An 8663-nucleotide genomic window follows, 5' to 3' on the forward strand; every position below is an offset into this window, starting at 1 on the left:
TGTTGCCCGCCCCGGACCCCACTGTTCCTGGGAGGATTTTCACCTTCAAGGTGGTTGCCACGTGCCCTGCTCCCAGCACCTCAGAGCCAGAGACCAGAGCCCAGGACCTCAAATAATGCTGCCCAGAAAAACGAATGTCCCCCAGCTGGGCTTGGCAGCAGGAGAAGCAGATACCTGGCCCCTGCTGCAATTCCCCCCTGTGATGGAATGACTGAATCTGCCCCACATCCTGACTTTGGTTGTAAAGGAGTCTGGGAAATGTAGTTTTTAGCTTTCCTGTTTATGTGGTATAGGAAGGCACAGCAGAAAGCAGATGGAATGGATTTAAGACACTACTGATTGGTCAGTCCTTCCTTCCTGCTTCGCCTCCATGCCTCGCGCTGTGGGCCAGAGCCCCAATCTGCTAGCACCACCTGAGGATCTGGAAACCACCCCCATGTTGGAAGACGACTAGGAACTGGAGAGGAAAGCAATAGAAGAACTGCTAAGGAGGAAAAACATGGGAAAACTAGAGCTGAAACAATGGGACCCATGGGTTGGATGAAGTGTCCTCTTGCTGAGAGTGTGGCGATTCCTCAAGGACCTAGAAATAGAAATTCCGTTTGACCCAGCAATGCCATTACTGGGTATATATCCAAAGGATTATAAATCATTCTATTAGAAGGACACATGCACACAAATGTTCATTGCAGCACTGTTTACAATAGTAAAGACTTGGAACCAACCCAAATGCCCATTGATGATAGACTGGACGGGAAAAATGTGGCACATATACACCATGGAATACTATGCAGCCATAAAAAACGATGAGTTCATGTCCTCTGTAGGGACATGGATGAACCTGGAAACCATTATTCTCAGCAAACTGACACAAGAACAGAAAATCAAACACTGCATGTTCTCACTCATAGGTGGGTATTGAACAACTAGAACACAGGGACACAGGGAGGGGAGCATCACACACTGGGGTCTGTTGGAGGGAAATGGGGGGACAGCGGGGGGTGGGGAGTTGGGGGGGATAGCATGGGGAGAAATGCCAGATATGGGTGATGGGGAGGAAGGCAGCAAACCACATTGTCATATATGTACCTATGCAACAATCTTGCATGTTCTTCACATGTACCCCAAAACCTAAAACGCAATAAAATATGTATATATAAAAGATTTCTAATTAATACAATTGAAAACACATTGCCCTCTCATAAAGAGCAAGACCATGAACAAAAAGAGGGTGATAAGGAGCTAGCGAAGAGCCAGGCCCAGAAAGAAGAAAACCTGAAGAAACACAGACGCCATCCTTATAAGCACAGCTTCTGTGCCCGAGGTTCCCTCAGTTACTCCCCATCATGGAAGCAGAGCAGCCAGGACAAGTGCCAAAGGCGGCCCAACCCACGGTGAGGTCAGAGCCAAGGCCAGCCAGCCCTGCAGGCTCTGTGCTCCTTCTGGGTGCGGTGAGTGGAGAAGGTGAAGGCATTAGCTGGGAGGGCAAACACCTGAGAGTGACTTTTACAGTAGGTCCTTTGCTGTTCTTAAAGAGGCTGCTGGCCACTGGCAAAAAATAACCTAGCAACTCTTCTAGGAAACAAGTACAAAGGAGGATGTCTTGGCAAGTTTAAGCTACTAGTGTAGTAGACATATGTATTGTTGTTAGTCTATCTTGTTTGGAAGTGTGTTTCAAAATATGTGTAGAATTTAAAGTTTTCAGAGATTGTTAAAACGAGTTCCAATTTTTTGGTCATTTCTCAAAAAACTAAAATACTTATAACTCGTATATGTTACTTTGTTGGGGTATCAAATTTAAAATTTAGAAATCATCAGTGCAGTAACCATATTTATGAAAAGCCGTAGCCCTCCAAGGTCTGGGAATTTATGGAGAAACTCTTTGATAGCTCTGCATTTGTTTTCCTTTAGGTGAACAATGGAGGACATCCTCAAAGAGGCTTCGAATTTCATGCTCCACTTCAGTTACCAGAGGTTAAAAAATGGGTTCTGTTGTTTCCTGTGCATCCTCAAACTCGTTTATTAGAACAATTTTTCTATATTTAATTTTTTAAATATATATTTGTTTTAAATGGTGCTTTAAAAAGATCCCTCGCAAGTTAAAAAATTAAGTCATTTCAGTGCTAGATCTTACCAACTAAAGACTTATGATACCACTGTTAGTATAGTTGTTCCAGAAACCTTCATTTTACTTTTATTTATTATTATTATTTTTTAATTGTACTTTAGGTTCTGGAGTACATGTGCAGATCATGCAGAATTGTTGCATAGGTACATACGTGGCAAGGTGGTTTGCTGCTTTTATACCCGCATCACCTATACCCGGTATTTCTCCCCTCATTATCCCTCCCCACCCTTCCCACTCCCCGCTATCCCTCCCCTAGCCCCTGCCAACTGACCGCAGTGTGTGATGCTTCCCTCCCTGTGTCCATGTGTTCTAGTTGTTCAATACTCACCTATGAGTGATAACACGCGATGTTTGGTTTTCTGCTCTTGTGTCAGTTTGTTGAGAATTATCGTTTCCAGATTCATCCATGTCCCTATGAAGGACATGAACTCATCCTTCATGTCCTTTCATGTTTTTTATGGCTGCATAGTATTCCGTGGTGTATATGTGCCACATTGTCTTTATCCAGTCTATCGTTGATGGACATTTGGGTTGGTTCCAAGTCTTTGCTATTGTAAACAGTGCCACAATGAACATATGTGTGCATGTGTCTTTATAATAGAACAATTTATAATTCTTTGGGTATATACCCAATAATGGGATTGCTGGGTCAAATGGTATTTCTATTTCTAGGTCCTTGAGGAATCACCACACTGTCTTCCACAATGGTTGAACTAATTTACACTCCCACCAACCGTGTAAAAGTGTTCCTATTTCTCCACATCCTCTCCAGCATGTTGTCTGCAGATTTTTCATGATCACCGTTCTAACTGGTGTGAGATGGTATCTCAATGTAGTTTTGATTCACATTTCTCTAATGACCAGTGATAGTGAGCATTTTTTCATATGTTTTTTGGCCTCAGAGATGTCTTCTTTTGTAAAGTGTCTGTTCATATCTTTTGCCCATTGTTGAAGGGTTTTTTTTTTTCTTGTAAATCTGTTTTAGCTTTTTGTAGATTCTGGATATTAGCCCTTTGTCAGATGGGTAGATTGCAAAAATTTTTTCCCACTCTGTTGTTTGATGGTTCTCTCTAATGATTGTTTCCTTTGCTGTACTGAAGCTCTGGAGTTTAATTAGATCCCATTTGTCTATTTTTGCTTTTGTTGACATTGCTTTTGGTATTTTAACCATGAAGTCCTTGCCTATGCCTATTTCCTGAATGGTTTTGCCTAGGATTTCTTCTAGGGTTTTTATGGTGTTAGGTCTTATGTATAGATCTTTAATCCATCTGGAGTTAATTTTAGTGTAAAGTGTCAGGAAGGGGTCCAGTTTCTGCTTTCTGCACACTGCTAGCCAGTTTTCCCAACACCATTTATTAAACAGGGAATCCCTTCCCCATTGCTTGTTTTTCTCAGATTTGTCAAAGATCAGATGTTTGTAGATGTGTGATGTTGCTTTTGAGGCCTCTGTTCTGTTCCACTGGTCTATGTCTCTGTTTTGGTACTGGTACCATGCTGTTTTGATTACTGTGGTTATGTAGTATAGTTTTAAGTCAGGCAGCATGATGCCTCCAGCTTTGTTCTTTTTGCTTAGGATTATTTTGGCTATGCAGGCTCTCTTTTGGTTCCATATGAAGTTTAAGGTGTTTTTTTCCAGTTCTGTGAAGAAGGTCATTGGTAGCTTGATGGGGATAACATTGAATCTACAAATTACTTTGGGCAGTATGGCCATTTTCACAATGTTGATTCTTCCCAACCATGAGCATGGAATTTTTTTCCATCTGTTTGTGTCCTCTCTTATTTCATTGAGCAGTGGTTTGTAGTCCTCCTTGAAGAGGTCCTTTACATCCTTTGTTAGTTGTATTCCTAAGTATTTTATTCTTTTTGTAGCAATTGTGAATGGGAGTTCACTTTTGATTTGGCTCTCTGTCTGTTGTTGGTGTATAGAAGTGCTTGTAATTTTTGCACATTGATTTTGTATCCTGAGACTTTGCTGAAGTTGCTTATCAGTTTCAGGAGATTTTGGGCTGAGATGATGGGGTCTTCTAAACATACAATCATGTCATCTGCAAATAGAGACAATTTGGCTCCTCTTTTCCTAATTGAATACCCTTTATTTCTTTTTCTTGCCTGATTGCTCTGGCTAGAACTTACCAATACTATATTGAATAGGGGTGGTAAGAGAAGGCATCCTTGTCTTGTACCAGATTTCAAAGGGAATGCTTCCAGTTTTTGCCTGTTCACTATGATATTGACTGTGGGTTTGTCATAAATAGCTTTCAGTATTTTGTGATACATTCCACTGATACCTAGCTTATTGAGGGTTTTTAACATAAAGGCTGTTGAATTTTGTCAAAGGCCTTCTCTGGATCTACTGAGATAATCTTGTGGTTTTTGTCTTTGGTTCTGTTTATGTGATGGATTACATTTATAGACTTGCATATGTTGAACCAGCCTTGCATCCCCAGGATGAAGACTACTTGATCATGATGAATAAGCTTTTTGATGTGCTGTTGCATTCTGTTTGCCAGTGTTTTATTGAACATTTTTGCATTGATGTTTATCATGGATATTGGCCTGAAGTTTTCTTTTTTAGTTGCATCTCTGCCCGGTTTTGGTATTAGGATGATGTTGGTCTCATAAAATGAGTTGGGGAGGATTCCCTCTTTTTGTATTGTTTGGAATAGTTTCAGAAGGAATGTTACCTGCTCCTTTTTGTAGGTCTGTTAGAATTCGGCTGTAAACCCGTCTGGACCTGGGCTTTTTTTGGTTGGTAGGCTATTAATTGCTGCCTCATCTTCAGTCCTTGTTATTGGTCTATTCAGGGTTTCAACTTCTTCCTGGTTTAGTCTTGGAAGAGTGCAAGTGTCTAAGAATTTATCCATTTCTTCCAGATTTACTGGTTTGTGTACATAGAGTTGTTTGTAGTAATCTCTGAGGGTAGTTTGTATTTCCGAGGAATAGGTGGTGATCTCCCCTTTATCTTTTTTATTGCACCTATTTGATCCTTCTCTCTCCTTTTTTTCATTAGTCTGGCTAGCGGTCTATCTATTTTGTTGATGTTTTCAAAAGACCACCTCCTGGATTTGTTGATTTTTTCAAGGGTTTTTTGTGTCTCTATCTCCTTCAGTTCTGCTCTGATCTTAGTTATTTCTTGTCTTCTGCTAGTTTTTGAGGTTTTTTTTTTTCTCTTACTCCTCTAACTCTTTCAATTTTGATGATAGGGTGTCGATTTTAGACCTTTCCTTGCTCATCATGTGGGCATTTATTGCCATAAATTTCCCTCTAGACACTGCTTTAAATGTGTCCCAGAGATTCTGGTATGTTGTGTCTTCATTCTCATTGGTTTCAAAGAACATCTTTATTTCTGCCTTCATTTTATTGTTTATCCAGTTGACATTCAGGAGCAAGTTGTTCATTTTCCATTTAGCGTTACTGTTTTGAGTGAGTTTTTAACCCTGAGTTCTAATTTGATTGCCCTTTGGTCTGAGAGACTGCTATGATTTCCATTCTTTTGCATTTGCTCAGTAGTGATTTACTTCCAATCATGTGGTTGATTTTACAGTAAGTGTGATGTGGTGCTGAGAAGAATGTATATCCTGTGGATTTGGGATTGAGAGTTCTATAAATGTTTATTAAGTTTGCTTGGTCCAGATCTGCGTTCAAGTCCTGGATTTCCTTGTTTATCTTCTGTTTTTTTGATCTGTCTAACATTGACAGTGGAGTGTTAAAGTCTCCCACTATTGTGCAGGAGTCTAAGTCTCTTTGTAGGTCATTAAGGACTTGCTTCATGTATCTGGGTGCTCCTGTATTGGGTGCATATATATTTAGAATAGTTAACTCTTCTTGTTATATTGATCCTTTTTACCATTATGTAATACCCTTCTTTGTACCTTTTGATTTTTGTTGGCTTAAAGTCCATTTTATCAGAGACTTGGATTGCCACCCCTGCTTTTTTTTGCTCTCCATTTGCTTGGTAAATCTTCTTCCATCCCTTTATTTTGAGTTTATATGTGTCCTTGCACATGAGATGGGTCTCCTGAATATAGCACACTGATGGTTCTTGGCTTTTTATCCAATTTGCCAGTCTGTGTCTTTTAATTGGGGCATTTGGTCTGTTTACATTTAATATTAATATTGTTACATGTGAATTTGATTCTGCCATTTTATTACTGGTTGATTCTTTTGTCCTTTGGTTGGCATAATTTCTTCATTGCGTTGTTGGTCTTTACCATTTCGTTCTTTTTTGCAGTGGCTGGTACCGGTTTTTCCTTTCTGTGTTTAGTACTTCCTTCAGGGGCTCTCGTAGGGCAGGTCTGATAGTGACAAAATCTCTCAGCAATTGCTTGTCTGTAAAGGATTTTATTTCTTCATCACTTAGGAGGCTTAGTTTTGCTGGATATGAAATTCTGGGTTGAAAGTTCTTTTCTTTAAGGATGTTGAATATTGGCTCCCACTCTCTTCTGGCTTGTAGGGTTTCTGCTGAGAGATCCACTGTGAGTCTGATGGGCTTCCCTTTGTGGGTGACCTCACCTTTCTCTTTGGCTGCCCTTAGCATTTTTTCCTTCATTTCAACCCTGGTGAATCTGACTATTATGTGCCTTGGGGTTGCTCTTCTAGAGGAGTATTGTGGTGTTCTCTGTATTTCCTGTATTTGAATGTTGGCCTGCCTTGCTAGATTGGGGAAGTTCTCCTGGATAATATCCTGAAGAGTGTTTTCCAGGTTGGATTCATTCTCCCCTTCATCTTCCGGTACACTGATCAAGCGTAGATTAGGTCTTTTCACAAAATCCCATATTTCTTGGAGGCTTTGTTAACTTCTTTTCACTCTTTGTTCTCTTTTTTTGCCTTCTTATTTTATTTCATTGAGTTGATCTTCAATCTCTGATATCCTTTCTTCTGCTTGATCTATTCGGCTATTGAAACTTGTGTATGCTTCACGTAGTTCTCATGTTGTGTTTTTCAGCTCCATCAATCGTTATGTTCTCTAAGCTGATTATTCTAGTTAGCATTTTGTCTAACCTTTTTTCAATGTTTTTAGTTTCTTTGCATTGGGATAGAACATGTTCCTTTAACTCAGAGAAGTTTGTTTTTACCCACCTTCTGAAGCCTACGTCTGTCAATTTGTCAAATTCGTTTTCTGTCCAGCTTTGTTCCCTTGCTGGTGAAGAGTTGTGATCTCATGGTGGGAGAGAGGCGTTCTGGTTTTTGATGGTTTCATTCTTCTTGCGCTGGTTTTTTACCATCTTATTGGATTTATATAGTTTTGATCTCAGGTAGCTGCTTTGGGAGGCGTTCTTTCCTTTGTCTGCCTGCAGAGGTACTGCTGGCAGCATATTCAGTGGAGCTGCTGATCTTTTATTTACTCAGGAAAATTAGGCCAGCTTCTGCAATGGCGGTTTCCCTTCCCCCCCACCAAGCTCGATTGTTCCTGGTCACTCTCTAACTGATGTTCTGGGTGCGAAACTCTAGAGTGAGAGTTTTTTAGCCTGTTGGGCTTTATGCAAGGGGCAGGGGACCTGTCCTGCCATATGGGCTGTTTCCCTGGTTTCAGTTCCCCTTATTTCAGGGGTGGTGGGTAGCTCTGTCCAGCCGGCTTTCTGGCTTTCACGTCAGCCAGTGTTTCCACCTAGATCTATGCTGATAGTCCTGGCACTGGCCAAAGTTGCTGTTCTGCCCTGTTCAGGTAGCTCGCTAAGGCTTTTCAGCCCAGTGAAGATTTCCTGTTCTGTGGGTTGTAGACGGCTTGGGTGGAGTGCTGTATCCAAACCAAAGTCCCAGAGGGGGAAATCCCCCAGTCCTCCAGTCAATTGTATGCAACTCCTTGGTGGGGCAGAGCCGTGCTTTGCCTCAACTTGCCCTATTTGGTTTATAACCACTGTCCAACCAGACCCACAAAATGAACCTGGTACCTCATTTGGAATTGTGGAGACCACTCAGCTTCTGCATCTCTCTCGCTGGGAACTGCTTTCCAGAGATGCCTCTTATTCGGCCATCTTGGGATCCCCCCGTTGTTATCACCGAAATCTTCATTTTAAATGGAAATGCTTACTGCGTCTTTCCCCCACCACCCCCCAGTGTTGGTTTTCAGTACCTGTTTTAACATGTAGTTACAAACATTTCAAACCTGTATTCCTTCTTTATACTCAGGAAAATGTCACCAAGCACCTCCTCCCCAGTCCACAAAAGGAAGAAGATGAAGATTCTGTCTTCCTGTTCTCCCTCTCCAGTTTTCCAAAGTGTCTGAGCATATGCCTGGCTGTCCCCAGATCATCACCATGCCACATCCCTGCTCCCCACTTCCTGGCAGCCAAGAAAAGCCCTTTCTACATGCTAGAAGGAAATATATCCAAAAAGTTAACTTTGGGATGTTAGAAACTAGAATAGACCTCTACACCACCGAGTTGCCGTGCCACACGCTCAGCCTGCTAGGGAGTGACAAACCCAAAGCATTTTAATCCACCCCTTCTGCCACCCCAGATCCCAGGGGCTCATCCTGTGACTTTGTAACCACATTAATTCCTTTCAAACACACGGGAGGAATCATTGCTTCATC

The 8663-nt window shown here is 41.4% G+C and overlaps 1 pseudogene; it reads left to right on the plus strand.

Moving 5' to 3' along the window:
* Positions 1 to 370: 370 nt before the first annotated feature.
* LOC119469802 lies at positions 371 to 1398 on the plus strand (annotated as a pseudogene).
* The last annotated feature ends 7265 nt before the right edge of the window (positions 1399 to 8663 follow it).

This window comes from Cebus imitator, unplaced genomic scaffold, assembly GCF_001604975.1.
Source record: "Cebus imitator isolate Cc_AM_T3 unplaced genomic scaffold, Cebus_imitator-1.0 Scaffold849, whole genome shotgun sequence".
NCBI lineage: Eukaryota > Metazoa > Chordata > Mammalia > Primates > Cebidae > Cebus > Cebus imitator.